This window comes from Falco biarmicus, chromosome 4 (assembly GCF_023638135.1).
Source record: "Falco biarmicus isolate bFalBia1 chromosome 4, bFalBia1.pri, whole genome shotgun sequence".
Taxonomy (NCBI): Eukaryota; Metazoa; Chordata; class Aves; order Falconiformes; family Falconidae; genus Falco; species Falco biarmicus.
Genome location: NC_079291.1, coordinates 31,895,589 through 31,923,034, shown reverse-complemented (window position 1 = coordinate 31,923,034; position 27,446 = coordinate 31,895,589). Strand labels below are relative to the sequence as shown.

Here is a 27,446-nt window from a genome sequence, read left to right as displayed (position 1 = left end):
CACCCAAAACCCAGACGAGAACTGCCAGCTCCTGCTTTACTGTCAGCTCAGCTGAGATTCTGCCTCCCACAGAGGTGTCTTGGTGTACTCAGATCTTGTCAAACTCAGGCTTGGACAACCAAGGGCAAGATTTTGCCACACTGAAGATTTAGATACATGGTCTCATAGTTTCTGTTAAATCGGGATGTCAGAGGAGCTGGTATGTGGAGCCTAGTTGCTATTACTTTGCAGGATCTTTTAACTGTGAAGGGCATTGATCACGACCTTCTCACTTCCACTAAGGTCAGGAATCCATATAATGTAGCTGCCTCTTGCAGATGCGTTTCTTCTTGTGGGAGGGATCCCCACGCCTGATGAGCTGCTGTTGCAATGAGCTGGCAGCTATGGAAAACTGCCTGTGGGTACCACAGGGTCTTAAACCACTTCATAATACTGACTACTAATGAGTTTACTCAGATATACTCAATTCCTTCACCATTGGCAATATTGGGAAGCTCAAAGTTAAAGGATGTTGATCCAGCATCAACTATTTCACCTACAAACTCCAGCTGTCTGGAAGAGTTCTTTGTACAGACACTCCACTAGCAAAACAAAGACAGAAGTCAAATATCTGGACTAAACATTTCTGAAAGGAGAAAAGGAACAAAATATTTTTGTATTGGTGTTTCTCAGAAAACAGACTGTTCAGTCCTATGTACTGACGTTAAGTTCATTAAGCTAACAGGTACATTACCAGTAAAAATGATGGCTGGCCTAGTACCAAAATTATTCTTTCACTGTGAGATCTGGGGAAAGTTGTCATTGATATAACTTGATGCATGAGAATATATCTACCACCAAGCACACAAGATTCCCACCCACTCTGTCACCTGACCTGGTTACAGATTTAAGATACTTAAACATAGGTCTATAGGGGCATTTTAGCTCTCTTGTTAGATCTTTTGTTGCATCTGCCATTATTGTGGAGAAGTATCAAAACCCTTAGACTGTTTAAAATCTCACTTAGCTTCTGTGCAGTCTCTATTAGAATTTCATTAAGGTGTTCTTTTGGACTAACTGGTGAGTTGCTGACCCATGAATATTGATGACTCTGGCTGTGGTGGCTGAAATACTTGCCACCTCTGGCTGCCCCCATGGCCAGTCTGGTATATCAGAAGATAGCTGGGACACCTCATTCACCCAAGACCAAAGTGTCTTACCTAAAATGTTGTTAGCAGCTTGAGTTAAGCAACAAGGCTTTGCAAGAAGCAGCTGAGAGATGGGTATGCATTGCACTTCACTGGTATGCAACCTCAGGTAGTTACCTTCAACAGTACCTGCATGGCATCCTGTTAAAAAGAGGATCATCATTTCATAGTGCAGTTTTCCTTGCATGGAGAGCACCTATTTAATGTTATCCTGAGCAAACTGTAATTTGAACATGAAAAAATGATAGAGAACAAAAAATGTCTATTAGAGATGGAAAAATTGTTCTTTTGGGCTAAATTTTCTGGGCTTCTTAATATGACTGCACTCCTTATTGACAGCAAAGATTCTTCAGGCTGACACAAAAGCCCGAGTAACATCTGAGATTAGTAACTGTAACAGAAACACGAGAACTCTTCATTCCTCTTTGAGTGAGGTTTAGTGTTGAAAATACAGTAGGTCTAATTTAGCTTCAGAAATCTCTTATTCTTTTTATCTATGTTTTAATGCAAAAGTTTTTCAAAATAAGTCACTCTCGTCCCAGTACAGGAATCTTTTCCCTTTAGTTTATGGGAGGGTGCCATTTATCTCAACATGCTTCATTCTGCCAAGCTCTTTGGCTTGTATTCCACTATAGAACATAAGGCAGCTGGAATAAAATGAGGTAATAAAATGTGTTAAAGTCCAATGTCAAATATAGCTTATGTGACTTCAGTCAAATACAGGGTTTTCACTGTGATAAAGCTTGATTTTGCACCTCTTCATATTCTTATAGAGAAAAAACATTACTTGTATATATCCATGATTTAAAGCATTCTTGTCTTATCAACATTTACTTGAAATAAAACTTATAAAGTAAATGTAACCTTTCTTGTGTGAAAGTCACATATTATAGCTAATGATCTGAATCCTAAATTCTTTGTGGGCCTTACTTAAAGCTCCTACCGATCTCAGTGGAGGCTGAATTACTGGCTCATCAGTGTTATTAATAGCAATCCTAAATACTGTTTTAAGAAACCAGTACAAACTCCTTGAATAAATTCACCATGTGTGCACATAAAGCTGGTAGCTTGATGGACCGGGAAGTGCCAACCTTTTCTGCAAATGTTCCTTGGTGTCACAGACGCTATTATATATGAGAAGAGACCTTTTAAGAAGCTGGGTAAACTTGATGCATCTAAAATCATTAAACACCTGTTCCATTAATGACATGAAATTTGTCCCGTGTACAATTCCAGCAGTTTCCATCTGACAGTTCATCTGAGACAATTGGGTCTAATAAGGAGGGCAGAGGTTTTCAGCTAATGAGCAAGTCAAGGTTCTGATCTATTAGGTTAGATAGAAACTAACCTGTCTCTGAGACTTAAAACGAGACTGGGTCTTTGGCCTTGTTTTCAAACATGTATTAATCGTCAGTGGCTTAATCCTGCAGGACTATTCATCTGAAATCAGTGGACCTGTTCACAGGAGTTAAAGTTGTACTATTGGGCCACAGAAGTACAATACATTCCCCGTTAAATCATTAAGTCTTTGTCCACCTCTCAGCTCCTCTTCCTCAACAGGCTGGCTCACCATCATCCACAGAGGATGAGTTCAGTCTTGTTTAGCCCTTGCTTAGTCTTCAAGAAATGTACTAATCAAATAGTGATTCTTTATAATTTGAATTCTTGACTAGTAGAAAAGTAAGCTTTTTTTTTTTTTCACAAAAAGTTCTGTTCTTAATAAAGTCATAGCTCAACATACTTAACCTGCTTAGGTGAACTGTTTTTTTGCAAAAACTGTCACTATTATTGAGTTAATAATTTATCTTTACAGAAAATATTAATGAAAATGTGAATATTATTACTTTCATGGGAAAGCAAGTAAGTTCAGAAAGGAAAAAAAACCTTCAGAAAGTATATTTTGCAGATTTCAGTCACCATGTAAAAAAAATAATCATGAATTAAAACCACAGAAAAATTTGACCCTGTGAAATAGCGTATAACAGAGTTTGGGCACTGTTCTGCAATGATGTCATCCTGGAGTTGCTTTGGTCACTGCTAGTTTGTTCTCTGTCATGTCTCATTTCATAACATATGAATTACTGAGAAGGCTGTGCTAAAATCTCACATGCAGTCACCTCCACTTGATATCTCTGAAACACAGTCAGCAAAACAGTAACTGTTATTATGAGCATCAGACTTTTGTGCTAATAGTTTTCTGAATGAGACTCAGTCGTTCTTATCATCAGGTACTCTGTTAGAGAGGTAGTTGAGATATGATACACTGGAGATGTCATAATACTTTGAAGTCATTAGTATTTTAGAGGGAAGAGTGGAAAGAAGAAAAAGGACAGAAGCTGCACACATGTAAGCGGTAGTCTCTGACAGAGTGGTGGTAGGCCCACTGTAACTGAAGACTCCAAAATTACAAGTTGAACTGAAGACACAGACAATGTGGTTAGAAAGGCCTTTACAGACATCTTTTTTTATGTGTCAGGCCTAGGAGGATTGATGTGAAGTAGAGTGTTTGGTAGGTCACATGTAACTGCTTGCCCATTATTAAGCAATGCTTGAACCTCCACTAATTGCACTGTTACAAGGTCTTCGTTTAAGGGAACACATGAGATATTACAGTTTTGCCACAGGTAGCAGGTGTTCCCTGTATGAAATTACAGTAGTATGAGCTGTAATTTTTTTTTTAATCTGGTTGTAAAAAAATATAACAAATTGTTTTTTGTCATTAATGCTCGTGAATTTGTATGTAGTATACATAGTCCTGTGCAGAAAGTAGCCATTGAGCTGCACTATTTTCCATTGCTAGCATTGATCTTCAAGGTACACACCTTTGGGTGGACATTCTTTACCCTTAATTTAAGACCTAATCAGTGCTGGCTGACAGAACAATACAGGTATAGTTTCCTAATACCAGTACAATTCCCATCTGCAGAAAGCATTTTGACTGTGTGGTTCATGCTGATAAAATAAGGAATATCACAAAGAATATGCCATGTTCTGTCAGTGTAACCATCTACTTAAAGTGTTTGCTAGATAAAAAATGTTGTCACAGAGTCAAACTAAAAGCTTTGAGTGCCGGCTTAGCTTCAGGAAATTATTTGCTGCTGGCCTAATTTAATATTTACTGTTATTAAATACTGTGTTAGGTTGGTCTGTTAAAGGTAAGTAGAGTGACACCAACTCCTGTATTCCTTGGATGGTACATGCTGAAGACTAGCCCATCCTACAAATATGTACTTAGGCCAAATAAAGATAGAAGATAGCTAATATAGTGACAAAAGATTGGTTTTATTTTCCATTGTACAGCTTGAATTCTTTCCTGTTCAATGTGTGACTAAAGAAATCCTATTTTGTAGCTGCTAAGTCCGAGCAGTAAAATTCTGTTTCCACTTAATTTATTAAGCAACTCTGGTCTTAGAGTGTAACACATATTATTATTCCAGATTGTGCCAATATATTTAACTCTGTTGCTACTCTATACGAAGTACTATGTATTTTTCTTCTTGTCATATTTACAAAAGCGTAAGAAGTTGTTTGCAACCCTAGATCATATAGAGTCTTTTTTCAGAACCTGCTGACCAGTACTCCTGTGACATCAACAGCAGCTTTGCTAAGGCAAAGTAAATGTCATAAAGTGTTTTGTTCTACCGCAGACACTGGCAAATAATTGGCATCTGTTTTCTGTTGTCTAGCTGTCATTCTGTTTTCTGAAACTGAAGCTTCCCTTTCTCATCTAATTCCTTGATGAATTCAGTCTCTTATGGGATTGAAAAAATTGTTAGGAAAAAATGTAAAATATTCTTTTTAAGGAAACATAAAAATGTTTCATAGTGATTTCCATATAATTAATTGTTCAGACTGACTGGGATTTCTTAAAATAATCCAAATAAAAACTCAAGAACGTTTATCTTGACAACTGGAAAATTCTTCAACTGAATAATATAATTGCTTCAGTTTTGTCTGGATATTCTTGAAGTTTCTATTGGAATTCAATTACTTCTGTCATCAGCTTTACTATTTTACCAAAATATATCAGAAGGCCTGTGTGTATAGTAGGTAGATTTTTCAATTGTATCCAACTATTGGCTAACAGGATATAAAATACTGATCAACATACATACTCAACTCCATATTACTAATGTTTTTAAGCAGATAAAATAACATTCTGACTTCAGGAGTTCTTTTGGCTAAGCATATGACATTAATACTCATTAACATGCCTTCAAATATATTGCCAGAGTGGTAATAAAATCAACACCTTCTAATTTTTCTATTGAATCTAAGCCAAAATGCATTTGGTCTTGTCACTACATAGCAGTGTGCATGATACTTAAGATATCAACATAAACACTGAATAAAAACATAATTTCTTTATTAAGTGAAGACATGTTGTAATTTTATCATGAACCGATACTGTTCAACTACATAAGCAAAATGCATTGTAAGACTAAGAATCAGGCAAGAGGATAAGAGATGAGATTAGCTTTTGTTTTCACACTTAAATGTTTTCATAGTTTGTCAGATACCAAAAAACACCCAGAAAGCTAATTCCAGTTTTTATACTTACTGCTTGCCATTTAGATAGTCTCAAATAGTCGCTTAAGTTTATGGGCAATATGTGCCTAGAGTAATGCATAATCAGATGTATTTTCCGTGTTATTTCAGATCAGACCAACATACGTATATTAACAGTGGAATCTGCTCACAGCACATTTTGTTTCAGTAAAACTCAAATTCTACACCCTTAGAAAATTTCATCACTGCTATGAAATGAAGATACAGTTTTAGATAATGTAGGTCTATGTTTATTTATAAGAATTACCACTAAACATTTTTTAAGATAAAAATACATAAGTGTAGACAGATATTTGCTTCCAGAGCCCTGAATCTGCATTATTTGTCTGGCATAAGCTAAAATTTGCTGTGGGATCATTGTCTCTTCATGTATAGTACATGTGAGACATTTCTGTCTCAGTTCTGTTCCATGGCCCATGTGAATTACTGAGGTTTTTTTCTGTCTAGTCCCTAGCAGATTTGGAACTCAAATCACTGCAGATCTTTACCAGATACTTCACTGCAATGTCTCAATTTTGGTCTAGGACTGATAGGGCAGTGACATGTAGGGAAAAAGTACAGTTACTGTCTAAGGCAGATCTTTGATGCTAGCAGGAAAATGTGGAGAAGTTTTGTTTTGTAGACCCCTTATTAACTGCACCATTTATGAGACAAAATGGCAATAATTTCATTTACAGAATTGTGAATCTGTATCATTGAAAAAATGAAGTCTTACTGAAGTAATTCTCTCTCCCAAAGCTTGCTGGTTTGGTTTTGGTCAAAAATAATTGGCTAAGGCTTCATTTTAACTTTACAGTTAGTTACCCAGCATCCTCAGATTTTACCTTCTTCCTTAATCTTGCTTGTTGTTCCCAGTTTTACTGTATGCTTACCTCTCTCATTCTATTTTACTTCATCCCATTCTATTTTACTTCCTCCTCCTTTAAAACTTCCATTACAAACTCATTATGCTCTGTACCAAGTAAATTTTTGGTGAAATACTTTCTATAATGTTCTCAGCTCTGCTAATATCAGAACATGGACTGCACCATTTCAAACTGATGTGATATTTTAAGAAATTTACCTATGTTTCATTATTCTAGTTCAATATTAAGAACGAAGAAGAAGAACAAAACCCGTGTTATGAAGGAAGGACAAGTGCTTCCATTTTTTATAGATTTTTTTTTGGTTATATTGTGCCTTGCTGCTTCTGCTTGACACCTGAAGAGGAGTTGGTCCCCAAAGGTTTTCTTTTTTTTTTTTCTTTTTTTTTTTTTTTTCAGCTTTACAGGCTGATCTAATAAGAACAATGTCTAACAACATTTCTTTTAGCCCTCATGGTTGCAGCAGCACTACCACTCTGTTAGTGGTATTCACTTTTCTAGTGTGATTTACAGCAGGTTTTGAACTCTTATCAAAGCACAAACATATTGTTACCTTTCTTTCCATCATGGAAACAGCTACAACCAAGCATCATTAAAAAGTTTACCTTGCAGCAGAATCTTCTGTGTGAACACTCTGGCCAATTGAAGTTTGCATATTTTTCTATGAAGTGCAAATCATGCAAGGAAACTGTTGCTATCCTGTGATTCAATAACCATTAAGCTGCACTATACACTTAAAGAAATATAGTGGCATAGCATAATTCAGTGAAAAGGCAGAAGGTTGAATATTTCAGATTTCTTCAGTTTATTGTAACAGAACTGGTTCTTATAAATTTTGGTGTGTTGTCACTTGAATCTTACTTTGTAAACAGTTTTAGGAAAGTTATTTTCATAATACAGAACCTAAACCTTCTTGAATTTTTTATATTGGAATATTAATCAGATGTATACTGCAGTTTTTCTAGTATTCACTTTTTCCCAATGAAAATGTTATAGCCCTACTTTATGTAAGAAATTAGTCATTTTAATTTCCTTAAAATTTCCTTTTTTGAATTAATCCAATGGAACTGTTATATAGCATGGCACATTGTCTTAGAAGGTGCCATTTATTTAGCCACCTTCACTCCTTTCAGGATTGAATCATTGCCATCTACGTCTCTCATAAGGCTTATGGACGTATTTCTTCCTGAGCAGTAGGTTTATCTGTGGCATTCGTATGAAATAGTAAGTTCATCAGGATCAAGAACTAGAATTTCCACGAGAAGTGTGTAGCTATGGAGGAAATGTACCTTTAATGTTGAAATAATTCAAGGCAAAACATTTTTGGTGATTTTGGCAAACCTGGAGGAAAAAAATATCTGCACTTTCACTCCCCAAAATTAGACTGCTTAATTCTGATGCTTGTCCACTGCATTTCAGTTGTTTTGAATTACTTTTATTTTATTATTTGACTTACTATTATTTCCTTCTACCATCTGAAATGACTGATTTCTGCCCCCAGGTAAATTGCTTCCTTTTCTGATGTCTGTCTTTTTCTTGTAGATCAGAGTTCCAATACGGCCATGCTCTTGAAAGGGAAGCACTGAATACACAGCTCATTTATCATGGCAAAAGTGTTTAACTATGACCTTAAGCACATGCTGCTGCTTGTTAGTTTAACTGAAGCTACACAAACATGATAAAAGGTAACTGACCTTTTATTCTGTGCTCTAGGTATCTGTTTGATGATATCACTTTGTCCAGAGTTTTAACAAGTGTTTACTTTTTAACTGACTCTCTGATTACATGATCTTCTTTTCCCTGACTCTCTTCCTTCATCATATGATACAGCTTTTTCTTAAGTCTCTGACATTTCAAGTGAGGGTCACTGTATTTATGCAGTGCCAAGAACTGGGAACAGTCTTATGTGCTGAGTGTGCTCTTCCCCATTGTTCTGCAAATTAGTCAACATGAAACCAAATAGTGATAATGTGTTGTTATGATTAAGGTTAATAAGCTACTGATTATCTCCATAGACTACAGTTCCAGGCACATTATTTAAATAGATTGCTTTGTTGAACTAGTTGATAAAAGATCCAAATTTCCCCTTGTGATAGAAGATTATATAAGTCTTTAGAGGAATAGGGAAACATTACACAACAGGAACCGTTTACTCTGTCCAGTACAGTAGAGTTATTTATGGAGACTGTACACACTGTAGCTCCAGAAAACATTGTCTAGTAACAAAAAGATGTTCCTCTATGTCTCCGAGACTGAACTGCTTGAAGAAAAAAAACTGGTTTAAGCAGCCTTTTTTTTACCTTTCTGGTGCGTGCAACAAATCTAACAAATGATGGTGTTCAGTTTATCATGCTTTCTAAACTTGATCAACATGCAAGGCCACTTCTTTTATGCAACATAGCCTTTACCAGCAGTGATCTAAACATGAATTCAGTAGCTCAAGTCAACTATCTTTCAGTAAAACCACTGAAGATAAGGCAGTATATAAATTTTTAAAAAAACAACCAAAAAATCTCCCCCCAAAAAACCCCAAAACAAATGCAAATGAGACAACCAAAAAACTCCAAACTTAATTTTTGCTGAGTCCTTGGAAAAACTACCAGCCTGGAATAACATCTCCTAATCTTCAAAATTAACAGAAGTTTTTAAAAGAACAAGCTTAAAACCAACGCTATATATGTTTATAGGATACGTAAATCTTAGATCAGGGATAGCTTTTTTTTAAAAAAAAAAATATGGTTTTTGGCATCAGTAGTAGTTTTATGATTCATTTCAGATCATTTGGAATTTTGAAAATACTGACAAGAACACCTTTTTCTTCTCTAGCTCTGGAAGAGTATAATTTCCTTTGAAATTCACAGTCAAATCTAAATTTCTTCTAATGGCAATGCTTCATGCTATGTTTTTCATGAGGCCCAGCAAAAAAGAGCACAAGAACTTGGAAAAGCTTTCTCTGACTTCATAGCCAAGGATTCTGAGTGCTATGAAATGGGTCATTACTGGCAAGCTTGTATTTTTACACTTTAGCATGCTGGTTGACTCTCACATACCCCAAAGAAGAGCAGCTGAACACTTTGCTAAGAAAGGGCACTTGTTCTGCCAAAAAAAGCAAGGTGCATTGCGCAAAAGTGCTTTGACAATCAATTATTAAGAATCCAGAGATGACAACTCATATACATGTATGTAAGTCAATAACCTTTGGGCACTTAATCCCTAGGGGCCACAGCAGACAAGTGGCAGAAAGGATCAAGGTCAGTGATAATGAAGTCAAAGTGCTGGTGAAGACCAAATGCGATCTAATCTAGCCCTAAGAAAGAAAACCTTGCAGTGGCTTCATTAAGCTACATAGTATACCGGGCGGCACCACATGGAAAAAGGTAAGTTAAATCTCCAACTTCCTCTCTTGCATTTGTTTTGAGAAGTCCTTCTTAGAAACGGAGAATCATAGAATCATTTATGTTGGAAAATACCTTTAAGATCATCAAGTGCAACCGTTAACCCAGGACTGCCAAGCCCATCACCAAACCATGCCCCTAAGCACCACATCTATGCATTTTTTAAACACTTCTAGGGATGGTGATTCCACCACCTCCCTAGGCAGCCTGTTTCTGTTCACTTGTCACAAAGCATGTACCTGACTTACTAAGTTCTCAAGTTCCAATCATTTTTTTCCAAATCTCTCTCACTTACCTTTGTCTTTCATAACCAACTCCAAAAGACATAAATATGAAGTAATTTAAAAAACAAGAGAAAATGGATGCCTGATGCTGGATTGACAAACTGTAAGTGTTCCTTAAGCAGAGGAAAATATAGGTTGCATGCCTGTACCACAGGGTGTAAAACAAAAGTACAAGATAATTAGTTCTCTTCTTGTGTATTTTTAAAGTTGGGGTGAAAATTTTCTTTTTCCTGAGTGAAACTGAAATAAAATATTTCATTGTTAGTAGCTGAATGCAAAATTAAAATTCAAGCACTGGTGCTGCAAATATTCAATTTTGCATGTGTAAGATAGACACTTCAATAAATAATACGACACAATATGTGTCTCAGCATGTGTCTCCTACTTAGGCAATTTATTAAATCTATATATACCTATCTATATAGAATAATTAGCCCGACAACCCACTGTGATCACTGAAATGATCTTTATTACTGTTAGGATCAAGAACTATCCTTTCTAAAATATCTATCCAGCATCCATAGGAGAGAATTAGGCTACAAAATTTACATGCTGACAAGAATTCTGGAAATTATATACTGGATGTACACAAGCTGCAATTTTACTTGCAGTACTTTAAAAACTGTAGCGCATTACGATTTCACTAGCTAGATTAAGAATAAAATTAGGCTTTAAAATATATCAGAGAGATATAAGCAAACAATCTATCTTTTTCATGAAGATAATTCTCTTTTTCATTTCCTCTGGAAAAAAAGAATTTCATAGAAAAAATCTGAAAACTTGTTTAAAACCTCGAATGAAAAGGGTAAAGGAGAAAGAGGTTCTGGCTCTTTTGTCATTTAGAAAATACAAAGAAAACACATTGTTTAAAATGAACCAAAAAGTGTGGTATCACTGCGAGATGATTAAAGAAGACAGTCTGTGTTGTGTGTGTCCTATGCTGTTATAGGGTTGGAATATTCGACCATGTCAGACAAGTCGTGTGTGTTCTGTGTATGTGCAATATATCACGGGCCATTAAACATAAAGGGAATAACTCTAAATCAGAACTTTCTGTAAATTGCTACAGTCTGGGAAAATAATTTGGAGAAGTATCATTCATGCTTGTCATGTTTTTGCACTTTTACACTTTTTCTAACAGGCATCCACTATAGTCATCGACAAATTTGGGACATTGGACTAGATGGCTCCCTTTGAGTTCTTGATTAACTACAGTCTGTTTTTAGGACTTGTCACAGGCCTTAGACAGTACAAATGGGACTTGGAGACACTGAGGCATCACTTTTGTTTGCACTGGCAGATTTTGAGTGTAGTTGTGGTGGGAATAGAAGGGCTGCCTCCTCTGCCAACTCTCTTTCTGTAAGGAGTGGAAAGAGAATGGAAAAAGACAAGCCTACTGCTTGGGCACACGGGGGATATAAACTTCTCCTGAAGTATTTCAGAGTTGCTCCCTGGAACAAAAGGGGAGCAGGGAAAGGATGTCTCTTGGGAGTCATAATTCATGTTCCAGTCTGCTTACTGAATGGAGCAGCTCCTTGAAAGATTCATAGATTTTAAGGTCATTTATGATTGTCTTGCCTGGCTTGTGTGACACAAGCCATAGAATTTCATCCCTTCAGTGTTGCTTTCCAACCCATTAAGATTATATATTACCCCAAGTATATATGTACTTAATGATTCTCCAGTAATAAAAGAAATAAAAAAGTAATGGCCATAAACACAGCAACTTGTCTGGTGCTACTAAAGACCAGAGAGTGCAGCTTTGCTTGTCAAGTTTTAAGCCATTTGAGAGGAAAAATAAATATCTAAAAATATTTTGAGTGCTCCTGATAAGCTTTCTTTGTGTAAATTGAAGGGTGGTAAAGGGAAACAAAGCAGCCTGTCCTATTATCTCTCTATTTGGGGGAACAGTATCCATTCCCCCATCTGTGCTGGCAGTACCCTTTGCTGAGTTACTTCCACAGATGTAAGCAAAGGGGCACAGAGAAGAAGCAGAAGTGGCAGTATTATCATTGTAGAAGATGAATGTAGTGGCACTTCTAATTTATTTAGTATTCAGGATTTCGACTTTAATTAGGATTCCTTTGTCACATCATTCATCAAATGCACTTGAAAGAGATGGAAATTAACACCAAAGTTTCTGTTGCCTCAGGCATGCTTTTAGTACTTCTACTCGTTTTGGTTTATTGTTGTTCAGTTCAGTGAAATAGTTTACTTGTGTTAGTTCACTTAGCTGTAACTGAATTTCAAAAGGGGTAAAATGAATACATGCTCTTTAAAAGTGCTGTTTTGTGAAGACCCTGTATCTCCTAACACCTCTTTTATTGAAAAACAGTTCTTTTATCTCTTTTTCTTTCTTTCTTTCTTTTTATTTTATTTATTTTTTTTTAAACAACTGACTTCTGTATTGTATAATGTAACAGTATACCAGCTTTTGCCCGAAGAAGTCATCATTGAGCTAGCTAGCAGAGGAAGATTTTGTGACTGCTGGAATGCTTATAAGTCACAGACTATTTATTACTTATAAATTGCACTTGTGTTTAGATGAAGTAATATAACTTACTTGCTGAAATCATTCTTGTGATTCGTGCGAAGCTCAGTATATCTACAGCAATGCTGTCTGCATGGGGAAAAGTTCCTACATTAATTATTCCTCCAACTCCATGCCTGCTGTTGTAAAATTTACACTGTCCTGGCATAACAGCAGCAGTGTTGATAAATGGCGCTCCTTATATCGAGACCTTCCAGCTCATATAGCAGAGGTCTAGTCAGACATTTGAATGAAAAGAATGTGAACCAATATTACAGTCTGAGGCTACGCATCATATCAGCAAGGCTACTACTGTCAGCACAAAATTCATTAGCTGGTGTCCAAAACCTGTGCTTAGTTCAAAATCAAAAGGTTTATTAAGCAAGTATTTCTGAGAGGTCTGCGACTAATGAAGCCTGGTTTGTGGTGCTTGTGGAGTTCAACTGGAGTCTAAGCAAGTGCAAATTCTGACTCTAGGTTTTCCTGCAATTTTGGAATTTGAAGGCTTCTTCCTTCTGGATTCTTTGGTATCCAGTGAGATCTGTAATTTTATGTAGCTTTTCCATAAGCAGCATCTCTTTCTCTCTCTCCCTCTTTATGTTTTCTGGTTGCCAATTTAAAAAAAAAAATCAATATCAAAGTTCAAAGAAATTTTACCTTTTTGTGCTGTTTTCTCATATGTACCTGCAAGTTAAATGGACAAAGTAGAAGATGCATTTCTACATATACACTCACACATATTTTTTCATAGGAAATGTTGCTAATACCCGATGGATATATTTTGGGGGTATTTAAAACTTTCATTCTTATTACCAAACCTTTTAAACAGGTCTGGAATATCTCTCCAGCTTTTCATCTGTGTTACAGGAGCTATAAATTACACTTCAAAAAGACAGACATTCTCTTAGAAAACATTTGATGCTTCAAGTTGGATGTGTACTGAAGAGTTATAACTATCACAAGCCTACAACGCAGCCAGTGCCTTGAAATTGGAGATACATTTCTGCTCTACAAAATGTTTAGCACACTTTTCAAGGGAGCCATAAAATGGTGAATAAGAAACATTTGTAAAACCCACAATTACCTATAAGCTCATCTACCTCCTGGCTGAATCAACTAAACATAGCTACTAACCTAAGTAGGAATAAGACCGAACTCCTTACTGGTTTTTGAACATTAACAGAGAAACAAGGCACTTGGTTACACCATCATTCAAATACAAGAAACCAACGTGTGTTCCAGGACCTTTATTTTGCACTGACTGACTTCTGAAGTATGTTAATTCTGAAGTATAATACACTATTTCTAAGAACTCAAAATATACATCTTAAGTATAATGCAAATAAAAACAATGGAGTCTATATGTTTGAATAAATTCAGCTGCTTATAGATTATTTCAAACAACCGGTACGCTGAAACACAAGTGAATTGGTGAAATTATTATGGAGATCAATTTAGTCTTAAGGAAAAACCCTGGCAGACGAAACTGCAGTGGTGGCTAAAATATCTCTTTTATAATAGGACATCATGAAGGCAGATTTTGTGGGTGCCTAAAGCCAGTTCTGAGTATAAATAAATGTAGCTCTGAGAATATTATCTATGCCTTGTACTTCAGAGCTGTCAGTCAGTATTTTTGATCATTAGCCATCTGTGATTATTTTAATTTTTGCCAGCAGGAGAAGGAACTCTTTTCCACCAGGGAGCTCTGTTATTACAATATAATTTATATGTAAAGAGCTCATTTCATTAGAGGGGGAAAAAAAAAAAAAACTTTTTACATAGTTCTGTTTGGTGTTTGGTGCTTTTTTTAAGTTTAAAAGAAACTTGTAGCATTAAAATATTTATGTTGCATTTCTTTTTGTATTGATATCCCTGGCGTTGTCCATGTGAAAGCAATTAAGATCTTTCTGGTGGGTTAACAGTAGTTCTGTGTCTTTAGCTCAGTTTTCATTTAGCATCCAGTTTGGAAGATTTAGAAACAGAGTCAGTCATGGACCTGAAGTATTTACCTAGAGAAATTACTGTTGTTTAGTTCCACTGGAAATTACTGCATTTTAGACCCTAACTAGGTCTTTACCACATGCTAGTTAAAATCCTTACAGGGTCATTTAAAATTTGTCTCCCATCGGTCTGTTGAAAGAATGACTTTATAATGACCTTTTTTTTACTAGGAATAACTTGATGAAATGAAAATGTAGCATCTCCTTAATTTACTAAAATGAAACTCTGCCCAATGTTACAGTAAAAAGCTTTATTTTTATTTGCATTGTAAATGCTGACATTATAAACTGAGTTAAATTGGTTCATAAGAATACTAACAAAATCAATTAGTTTGTAAACTTTATTTAACCAATTCTGACTTTTTTTTTTTTCCCCTTCCCAAACTATCCCTGTTTATCGGTGGTACCGAGTACCTGTTGCCACTATTTTCAGCCTCAGGTCCTGGAGGTCTTAAAATTTAAAAGTATTCAGGTGAACTTAAAAAAAAAATCCCACATCAGTGTGGCTATCTACACATGATGCCTGTGTTGTGTATACCAAGAATAATTCCTGTGCTTTTATATGTGCATGCAGAAGTCTTCTGTTTCATGTGCCATAACTGTGGCACAGATAATGTCTGTATTTTTAGCTCTTCTCTCACAGATCTGTGAGGAGTCAGTTCTAAAAGAAAGGAAAATTGACTACTGCAGTTGAATTGCCTTTTCTGGGTAGCTAAGCTTTGAGGCTGTAATTACATTAAGTTCTTAAAGTAACTTACATTATGTATTCGACTTCTGAATTTGAGTCAATTCCATGATCTGACATGTAAGGTCAGATGAATAGCTGTCAATTGTACATATACTTCAGCATTTATAGAGCATTTCTGTTCTGATCATATGAATTTATGACGTACAGATATGCTGCACATAACAGCTCTTCCAACATCTTTAATCAGTAGGTTGAGGTGAATTTTAGTAAGCAGTGTGAGAATTAGTTATAAAAGCTCTCTAATTAAAAGAAAAATACTCATGTTGTGAGGGCATACTATTTTTCTCTATAGTTACATTGTGAAGCTAACAGCAAGAAGGAAGAAGATACATTTAAATGGAAAGAAAATTTTAATGTAATGATTAATTACTTGTGCTAGCAATTACAATTGGGCTCGGTCTTCCAATCTTGCATTCCCAGGTACCTTGGGTTTGTAGATATCTATCGCCTTACTATTGTACCAACTGATCCTTCACACTGTAATCCCTAAAGAACAGCAGTAATGGGGAAGATTTCCTTTCCTTTCCCCCCCCCCCCCCCCCAGTCTCTTTTTTGATGTCTAGTGAGGGATTTGCTTTTTAGCGTTTTCAGTGCTGTGCAATACAAGGTTCCCTCTTCATTTCACAAACATGCAATAACTTACCCTGTTACTGCAACTCAGCAAGAGTAAATACATAACACAAAAGACCTGTCTTGAGAATCTGATAACTACGCTACAAATAATGGAATGGGATATAGGGAGATCAGTTACCTCAGGTCAGCTCCTCTCCAGTCCCATGAAGTGAGAGCTCTCCTAGACCTTCATCTCTGAGTCAGTTTTTTCAGAAGGAACCAAATGCATTATGCAACTCACACCAAGATGAAGAGGAACAGATGGGACACTAACTTCGTAAATACAGGGGTGATTTAATATTAAACACTAATATAGACCTACCTGCAGCTCCCCTGAAGTCTCTGCTTCTCTGTCATATTCACTGAAATTGGCCAGTGAGTATGTTGGGATGTGGATAGGAATATGACATGCACACTTACAATATATAAACCACCTTCTTCTTAGAAAATAGCCTAAAAACTGACAGTTAAAAGGTTTAATAAAGATAACATTCCACAAGCATCTATGAATGTACGGTAAGTTTTGGATTGAAAACTGTAATAGCTTGCGATTTGTATAGTAAACAAAATAACAGAAGAATTGATCAGTACAAGGTTTTCTATAGTTTTACAAAACTGCTTTCATAAACTATCCTGGTTCTGTTAAACAAAAATATCCTTGGGACAAGCTGAAACTAATTCATGTTTTACTTCTTTATTGCCAAATTTGATTTGATTTGATTGAATCTATATTTATCCTCACGTGGCTCCTGGAGCACTCACAAACTTTCATAATTCCAGTCTATCAGGGCAAATCTGCAAGTAAAAAACCTCACTTTTGTCAGCAGGTATTCAATGAATGGCAGGTGGCAAATAAAGCATTTAGTGAATTGTTTTAATTGTGTTTCTCTCCCAGCTCCCAGAACTTGAAAAACTTTTAGAAAGCTAGAGAAGAGCAGGATGGTTTTATTTGCTACTTTCATTTTGATCCAGCACTGCTTGCTTTCAGAAAAGACTTGCTGATATAATTTCACTGCCTTTCATGCATGGATGATATTTAAACTGGTATAACAAAGAGCATATTGTAGTGCAGCAGAGATGTACATCACAACAAATATGAAAGCAAAGAGCTAAATTTGCTGCACCTACTCAAGAATATAAAGAAGGTTTTAACCTGAGTCAGTTGACATGGAGTGCAGAATAAAATCCTTTTCTCCTAGGAATGAAATAGAAACGAAGGTTAGCAGGTTTAGCTGTAGTTATATTTTCTGCCATTGCTTCATTCCATAGAATTACATTAATACAGTGCTACAAGAAAATCATTAACTGGAAAGTTCAGTGTTCAGCTCAAAAACTTCTTGACTTACACTATTGTTCTTACTGTTTTTCCTTTTTTCATGTGACAAAGAGCACAGAAGATAACGTATACCCTGTATTAATGAGTATTTGAGGTTGGGTTGGAGAATCTTGAACTGAGTGAACATTCTTCAATGAATGAAGCTGCTGAAGTTTCCTACATGTAATCCTTGTCTATGGCTGCAGCAATTTTAGAAGCCCACTTAATTTCAAAATAATCATGTTTAATTTCTTGATTTGCAAGGCTTTTGACAGAGATCTCTAGAGTTGGTAAATTTAGCCTGTGAACTATTAACTGTGTTTATGGGAACATGTGAAGGAATATTTTGGTATATAGCTATGGCAAGAAGCTTTATACTGTAATAACCTTTATACTGCTGAAGTATTTCCATAAAGCCATACACAGTTAATGTAGTCTGGAGATATGAACAGACTGAGGATCAAGGGATGGTTAATTATTTGCCATTCTTGTTTGATCTTCTTTGCAAAGCAAGGTGAATGTTACCCGCTTGCTCCTAAGAAAACTATGTGAAGCCTTAGGCAGTAAGGTTAATTGTGGTAAAGGACAGTTAAAGGAAAATATATGGATAAAGGGATCAATTTAAAAAGGTGAAACTAGAGCTTGACTTCTCTTTGTTTTTCAGAATTCATATGGAGGCAGTGTGTCTAAGGCCTGTTTCATTTTTTTTTGTTGTTTTAATTGTCCAATACTGCACAGCATCAATTTCTGCAATATGCAGTTGGCCTTAGATGGCATTTGAGAGAGCTTGAAAGGGTAATCAAGTGCATTCTGCAAAGCCTGTCATCCAAAAAAAAAATATTGAAAATACTTTTTATAAAATCAGGAGTCAACCAGAATTTTAGGACCAAGCCAAGACTTCAGGGTAGTTTCCTCAACTTGAAGATTTTCCATGAAGATATGAATGAAGTCAGTTCTGTTCTTCTATATTTTTTTCCTTCCCACCTTCCCCCACCATGGTTTTGCAGCTCTTCTCCATGTCTCTTACCCTATTGAACATACAGCAATACTATGCTTTCTGTGGGTAAAAGTACCACATCTGGGTTTTTCTGAAGTGATGTTAATATTTTATGTAATCATCTGAAATCTAACCATTCCATTTTCTAGTCTTTGAACTGAAAGAAAAATGTTTAGAAAAATGCTTTTACTACAACTTTGCTTGTCTACCCAATGTTCATTTACTTCATACATGTGTGTTAACTGTCAGAATTTCCTTGAGAAGCTTGACAGAGTTGTCATGCTCAGGTTCTGAGGTGGATGGTGTGTGAAGAGAAGAGGACTAATGTTTTCTTTTCCATTTTCAATTAAAGTTATAATCCACTGAAGGTGGTGGCATGCTCCTCCTGTGGTTCAAATGTTAACCTAGGACTTAGAAGAGAAGGGTTCAATATCCTTTTGTGCTACAGACTTCTTGAGCAAGCAGTTTGATGTTTCATTTCCCCATCTCTGAAAACAGTACCTGTTCATGTATATTCTTGGGATTTTATTCAGGTAAATATACGTAAGTATTAATGTTCTGAAGAGGATTACATTAAAGATATACAATAATTTCTCAATATGTCTCTATATTTAATACCTTTAGCTAGAGACTGTAGCCTATATTCAAGTCTGAGTTTAAGGTGTTTACTATATTAGGAATTTTGCTTGACTAAGCATGAAAAAATGAGTTATTACTCTGAAACTCAACAAGATACTTTTATTCCTACTTTATGATAAAATAGGAAGTTTAGTTCCAAGGCCAGTAGCAACCAAATGTATTATTTAGAAAGGAAACAAAATACAGTCTGCAGGGCATTCATTTGCTGAAAGGAGTTCTTTGTATTTACAGTTCTAGAAAAGAAATTTTCCTTGTAAAACAATCAGTAAATACTTTAAAGCATACATTACTGCTTACTGAAGGGAAGTACCAGAGTGATTACTCAAAGGAAAACTGAAACAAGAAATAATAAGATATAACGGGGAAAATTCCTGCCTTCGTAGTTCAAAAGAGGAGAGAGAGTCACCTTCAAAAGATAATTAAGAACTCTGGGGGACTGAAATCGCCTTCAAGGGACACTCTGGGACATTTGATTTCTGAATTTGTTTATTTCAATTTGGTATCTAAAGTTAGGTACTTATGAGTTTATTACTTTCCCTCCTGCCTCTGTTTTATTCTGATATTTCTTGAAAAAATTATCCAGTGTGATATACTTCCATTAGCTGTGATTCTCTTTTATCCCCCAGATTCTCATGCTTTCCTCCTCCAAGTTTGTTACTGATAGTTTCACTTACAAGTTGCTGTGAAATTATTTCACAGAGATGTACTCTGAAATGCTCAGAGTACTCAAGAGCAGGAGAATTATATGCATTTTATGCGTTGTAGGTAGTTCTTAAAGGATTTAAATTATTTCTTACTTATGTCTTTTAATTACCCTAGAGAAAAAGAAGAAGAAAAAAAAAACAAACCAAAAGAAAAATAGCCATGCTTTCTCACATTCCCTCTTTCAAAGCCTCCTCAGCAAGTCTACAGTTCCCCAGAGTCAATTTTCCTAATAGAGTCCTCCCTGACCATGTTGGACAAATGTCATGTCCCCTGGCTCTCTCCATCTTGTAATGAAAATAGACCTATTGCCAGCTACACCTGCTGATTGCTTCCTACCTGCTGCTAAGGGTAATTCGTGCAGTGTAAATGAAGACTTCAGTAGTTGCTGTAGGAAAAAAAAGCTGCAAGAAGGGACTGCTATTCAGCATTCACATCAAACAGCCCATAAAGAAGCAGTTCTGATTAGCTGAAAATGTGTAAAGTGTATAAAAGATCTTTAAGTTTGCACAATCTTAATTACACTGGCCATCTTAAATTTTCAACCTGAAAAATGAATCCCATATATTTACATATTTTCATTTGCTCAGTCCTGTACCGGGAATTTGTGTGTATTTGCTTTCTTTTTTGTTCTGGCAAATACTTATCACTGGACTGTTTTTTATCGTTTGAAAGTAAGCAATAAAGGAATTTGCCGTTGTTACTCTGCAGAATATTTTGTCCATTCGGAATGCCAATGTTCATATTTGTTAATTGCCCCCAAATATGCTTTTAGATAACCTCTTAGCTCTAAAAGAATGAAGGAGACAGCCACATTACATGTGAACGACAGACAGTGCTGAGTTTGAGGCTGACACACTGGCAGTTCCAGACAGCAGAGCTGTCTACCTTGTACAGCTCCAGGTACACCTGGTTTGTTCCATCCCTGCTATGCCAAAGCTGATTCTGCTTTCTGTTTGTCTCATACTGTAAGAACAATATGGCACACATGTGGGAGCAAAAGCATTTATCATTTACTTTTGCCCATTCAGTGTGTGTAGGTAAAGGAAAACATTTCTAGCTACTGAAGGACTGCTGTTCTATTCTACCTCCATTTTCCTGGCACATCCTGGGATTTAACTGGAAAGTACAGGGAGCAGAGGTGGAAACAGTCACTAAGAAACTACCACTAAGGAAATACATTGTCTTTGTACTGAAGAACCAGCTGACAAATCCTAGGTGAGACATTCAGTACATTTTCTAGAGTAGCAATTCAGGTATGCTTGGACAATTACCTAACCTTTTCCTGCAGACTACACATACAGCTTTCAGTTCTGTCTTCTGCAAAGAGAGAAGCAAAAGAACAGTGTCAATAGTCAGTGTATTTTATATACCCTATCATTCAATCCCTGTCCTAGTTGCATAGGTTAGGGTACACACACACACATGCACAGGCATGCACACGCACACACACGCATACACATGCATACACACGCATGTGTGCACACACACTTTGTCTGTTCTGAGTAATATTTGAAGAACACGCTAATGCTTGTTTGAGATACTTTCTGCAGTTTAACAGCTAGTATTTAATCTTAATCCTCTCTAATTATCCTTCCAAATTTGTCTCTTTTCACACTTCTTACAAGCCTTCTCAACAAATTGTTTAGACGTTGTAAAATGCCGGTCCTGCTTCAAAGCGATACTGCTCTTTAATGTGCCTAGACACTCACTCTCCTTCAATTGCTTTCACTCTTTTCACCTCTAAAAACACAATAATCTAAATCATAAGGGTTTTTCTGAGGCTCAAAAAAAGACCCCTTTACATATACTACCGATCAAACTGTAAACCTTTTATTCACCTGAGTGCTTGGGCAACGGCAGCGGCTCACCAAAATGAAAACAGATCCACAAGTCTATCTGAAGTGCCCGAAGCCTTAAAACACCAGCTGCAGTCCACAGGAAGAGAAATGAAGCAAATGCTCTGGGTTATAACCACTGAAGGTTTTACTGAGCTCCCGGAGGACCTGAAAGGTCCTGAAAGATCTGAAAGGCCCCAGCCTGCTTTGGGAATCGATAGACTTCCTCTGTTTTCAGGCTTCAGCCCACTCAGCCAGTAACACTGAAAGACCTGTAAAACAATGAGACTCAGCTCCATCCTTCATCCACACTGCAGCGAGCCAAGCTCTGCTTGTGGGTTTTTCCAGTTAACTCTTGACATTTCAACACATCAGAATTAATCAAAAGTTAACGGAGGATTATGTTTTAACAAAATAAGAGAAGTTTTTACATCTGTTTTTCACTGTTTGCTGAGTTCTGGAAGGGGAGCAAACAACAGTTTGATTTGTTTCACGTCTCTTGCAATGAGCAGTGCCCGGGAAGGGCATCGCTTCCAAAGCAGAGCTGTCAGCATCATCACTCCTGCCCTGAATGATGCAGTGGTTTACCATTGTTTTTGAGGTTCTTTTGAGGTTCCCAGGGTCCAGAAAGCGTAGAGTGTTGTTTCAGTGCACTGGTTGTCATTTCTGTTCAGCTGTAATCACAGTTCTGGGAATCTCTGAACCCCAGCAGAGAGGGATTGTGCTTCTATTCAAAACCATCTTTACTAATAACAAGGTTGTTTATCTGCTGGTGGTGGAATGAAACCAGCCTCAACACTTCAACGTATTAGTTGTTTTTCTTATGGATTTACAGCTGTTTTTATCTAACTCTTGAATCAATGCTAGGGAGACTTTTTAAAAAAGTAGTAATAAAAATGATAAAACCAAGCCAGTGAGCTTTGCGTGCATTGACAGAAAAAGGACAGCAGCTGTCGCTGCTGTTAAGAATAATTTATATATTTTCTGATTTATCCTTCTGGGTTTATAAATGTTGACAAGTTAACATGAGGTCAAAGGTAGATTAGGCTGTCAGGTTTCTATTTTCTGCTTCTTGCTCTTCCACAAAGTGCTACAGAGATTGATTGATTTGATTTTAAAGAGTTCAGTTACATCATGGTGACAGAGTCTTCAATATGAATTAAAAGAGTAAAATTGTTTGTTTAACTTGTTTTCATGTTGACAGGATCTTTGCACTTCAGGCAATCACTTTGTTTTCCCTACAGCTTTGCTCTTTAGCCACCCAAATGTGGAATGTCACTCAGCCTTGTCATACGTTTTTCTTGATGTTCCCTATTAGTCCCTACCACACTTTTCAGCAGTCTAACAAATGTGGATACCCTTTTGCCAGTCAGTTGCTCTGGCTGCTTGCCATTTTAAGCTTTCTCTCCCGATGCTATATTAAGGGAATTTTTTAGTGGACATCAACTTTACTCTGTAAGATATCAGCTCAGCCTTTGAGAGAGAAGTTACTACTAGTATGATCATTTAATTACATTACTGTAGACATCCAAAATGAAAATGACTCATTTGAACTGTCACCCACAGTTTAATTTTGACTCAGCTCCAAACTTTTTGAGAGAATTAGAAAATGATAATCACATCAAGGGTCTTGCTGGGCTTGAGCTTTTTCTGAAAATGAGATTTAAATGTTTTCGGAATAAAATTTAGATAATAATCCAAAATTCTGAGCTTCTTTTGCACACTGAACTGTCCCATTGAACCTTTCCAACCTCATCCTTTGCATGTGCATTTTCAGTCTCTGTCTTATTCCATCTTTTATACTCATTTTAGTATGGTATTCAAATTCATATGTGCATCATCAGGTGTTATTTTTTTATATACAGAGAATTGAGATGAAATGATCAAAAGGAATGCACAAATAAAAGGGTATAATCCAGCACTGAAGACATCAGAAACCAAAAGGTTTCAGGCAATGTATGATACAGGAAGGCTCTGGCATGATGTAGTAACCTAGATTATATTTCTGGAAAACAGTCAGTAGAAAGTTGTGTGGAAGCAAAAATTTCAGGGTTACTTAGAAAGGGAAATTTTAAGCAAGTAATGCTGGGTTTTCTTTCTTGAACTTAATGGCTCCTCGTGTAAAACTTGAAAATGGATTGTGAAGTCATCACAACTAAAAAAGCATAAAAACCTGCTGTGCATATATAGGTCTTTATTCATGAAATTATTTAATTGTGTTTAAATCTCAATTATGTGAGTGAGTTTTAGCAAGTACTTAAGGATTAAAGTAACATAGACTAGTTAGTAGTAGAAATGCAGAGTTCATAATTGTCTTTTCTCAAAAATGGGGCCTTAAAAGGCTAGGCTTTTTCAAAACTACATAGTTGGAAAGAAATTTTCATCCTAGCAAAGTTCTACTCTTTGCAGCTGCATTTTTGCTGATTCTCTGAAGTCAGAGTTAATTGATAGACAATTTGGCCTGTGGACTTTAAATAACATACTGAAAATCTCTGGTTTGGGGAGAGGCGGGTTTAAAGTTAATTATTCCCCAAGATGACTTTTTCAAACTGAGTATTAGAATTGGCAAAAAAATTGCCATTGAATAAGACTTTATTTCTGTGGAATTTTTTTCTTGCCTTGTGCCTAAGACACTGAAAGTTAAAGTCCTTTTCCTGGAATAGGGTCCAGTTCTTGGCCATAATGAAATACAAGCCATTGATCAGTTAACCCTTTTTATTTTGGCTACCTGAACTTCTGCAGTTCACTTTTCAAAAGCAGATTACAAATCTCGGTTAAGTAGGCACAATTCCTAAATAGGAATAGCTGATTATGAGATTCTGGTTGTGATCCCAGAATTTTTAGGCTCTGCAGCATTTCTGTTCTGCAGTTTTATCTTTGAGTGTAAACAGCTTTTTTATCTTTCAGGTCTGCGACTCTTTTCTTTACTTTAAACCAGACTCCCTCTGAGCTGGAAGGCAGGTTTCACTGAACACCTGAGACTCTGTACTTTGGCCTTCTAGTTAACTAAGCAACCTTTTAATGTTTTTTCCCCATTGTGTCGGCATTTATCTCTGACAGCTTGCATTTTTGCCCATTTCTTTAATTTTTCTGACTTTTTTTAAAAATAATTCAATAATATTATGAACCAGATTAGAATCTCTTTTCCTCATGCATTTGCTTCTTATAGCAAATTATTTCCATATTTCTCAGTAACAGCTGCTTCTTGCTTCAAGGCAAGATTAAATTTCTATGGCAAATACCACAGCTTCCTGGAATATTTTTTGCCTTTTTTTTCCGCCCCCCCCCCCCCCCCGAGCTTAAACTGGAAATCCACATCAGTCATTACAGATGCCCTGAAAATAAATCTCTGTAGATTTTCTTCTAGTTCATCTGAGGTTCCCCCTTTTCCCCTCAACTTTCTGATCAGAAGGGAATAAATTCTGCACACACATAGATACAGGCTTTCTCTGAGTTGCTAAAACCCTAATTTCTTTGAAATTTTACCATTTATTTGCCCTATGAAGTTATATTTGTGTTTCATTTGCTTTAAAATTAAGTGGAAATTTACAAATAGATGTTTCATGTGGCTGTCTTAAATGAAGGGCAGTGGTTAAGCCTACACATTTCAAGATGCTTTAACAGAAGTTAAATATTAATTATCTAGTCTCTAATTTAGTCTGGTGATGACATAGCCCTAAATTTAAAAGATGCACCTATTGAAATATGTATGGACCTACTGAAATATGCTTAGTGTTGTAGCATAAAATGGGAACAATTAATTAAATAATTCACATGTCAGAAGTTTAGAGGTAACAGTTATCTATCATATTTATTGTAATTTTTTTCAAATTATGAATGACAAGGCATAAACATTAACTCTTGCAGGATTGGTATACTATTATTTTCTAATTTTTTGTTGTTGTTTTTATATAGCTAGATATTTTATCTATACATTAGAAGACATGTATATTCAGTTTTGGCTATTGGCGGAATGATTGCGTTAAATTACAACTTGTAAAAGTAAGGATTTCTAGCAAAATGACTAACTGGTTTTCTTTACTTGTATTCACAGGGGGAGAAAACACTCAATAGCTTTATTGAAAGTTTCCAAAGAAGTCAATATTATTGTTTTCAAATTCAATAAGCCACATTTTCTTTGTGCGCCTATTTCTGAAAATAGATGGAAAGTCTGATACTCGTCCACAACAGTTTTGATTTCACTATTTATTAAAAGGTAACAGTGCTAAATTGAGAATATGTTCCAAGTGTGTTTACCAACAGAAATCATGTAAACAACTTAAGGATACGAGTTTTATATTTCCTATTTGGACATCCTCAAATTTTTATACTTTTGAGCCAATATAGATAATTTAAGGCCTGACGTGTGACCTCTCATTTCCCAATGAGCCTGGGTTTTCCAAATCGGGTCCATGTTTGGTAGAAAAATACACATTTTGTTTTTCTTGTTTGCATTCATTTGCATCATATTTGCAATTTGTAATTAATTTTGTAGTCTATTTTTTCCTGAAGTACTTCTCAGTTTATTATTATTATTATTATTTAATATAGCCTGTGGAACACTGAACACTGATTAAGTGTTGTATGCTTTCTGTTATCTCTGAAGCATAACCAATGAAGTATTGTGAATTTGGCACTGTGTAATGTAGCATTTTGCTTGCTGTGCAGCACTAACAAACAACACATCAGTAGTCATGCCTGTCTCTCATTTAAATGCAACCTCAGAGTCACACTGCATGTTACAAATATCTGGGAGCTGTGTGATTAGTTAACATCTTGTGCATAACCCTTAAAATTATAGCAAGTTCTCAGGAGATAATTAGCTTTCTGGATACCTCTAGTGAAATGAACTAGGGCTTAGCAATGGTAAAGTACTGTGTTCTATGACTCCAAGGAATGGTGGTATGAAGATTCCTGTTAAAAATAGCTTAAGTGTCTTCTACATAGATATATACATATATTTATATATATATATAAAACCCTTAAAAAATGGCGAGGGGGGAGGAGGGAGAGAGAGGCCCTTATTTCTTTATTCCTTGTTATCAGGATTTCCTTTGCTTTTTGTCTTCTAATTCTCTGTTCTTTCCTCTTTTGGCAGCTCTTCTGCTGTAAAGGGTGTTCAGCAGACACCAGCCTCCCTTACTGAGGTCTGCTCACCTCTGCCCCAAAGTTCATGTCTTATATTCTATGTGTGAGTAAACAGGCAAAACAGATCACAACTGAATAATCCAGAGGATGTGATATGATATTTTTCCTTAGCAAATGTTTGAGACTTTGTGTAGATTGTATGTTCTTTGTATAGATTTAGGGAAAGCAATGTTTTCCAAACATCTTCCAAATGTTTTTTGTTTCATGAAATAATTTCCCAGCCGTATCCATGTGCAACATTTTAAAGCTTTTGATCCTGCTTTGAAAAGGCTATTCTGAGTCTTCAGTGTTCACAATATTCTCTTCTAGCACTGGAAGTATCTGTATAATAACCTCAAAATTAAAATGTTTTGGAAGCTTCTAAATATAAGTTATAGCTGCAGCTGTCAGGAAACAGCATTTTGACAAATCTGAACTTTTTAAAGAAAAGTATCAATTTTGATTAAATTTGTTTGAAAGGTGGTTTTTTTTAATTTGAAACAAAGCATTTCAATAGGCTCACAGCATTCTCTACATTTATTGGAGTATAATGTTGCTGTTTGTTTAAAAAATATTTTTTATTTTGAGGTTCACTGGTAACTATGATATAATCCATACCCAAGAACTGAAGTTTTTTTGA

At 36.0% G+C, this 27,446-nt stretch overlaps 1 long non-coding RNA gene across 1 annotated transcript; it reads left to right on the top strand.

Annotated features, from left to right (window-relative positions):
• The first annotated feature begins 18,869 nt into the window (after positions 1-18,869).
• On the top strand, positions 18,870-26,875 carry LOC130147305 (uncharacterized). The gene is made up of 3 exons (XR_008821187.1): positions 18,870-19,033; positions 25,734-25,895; positions 26,778-26,875. It is a non-coding gene; the product is annotated as an uncharacterized LOC130147305 (long non-coding RNA).
• Positions 26,876-27,446: the final 571 nt, after the last annotated feature.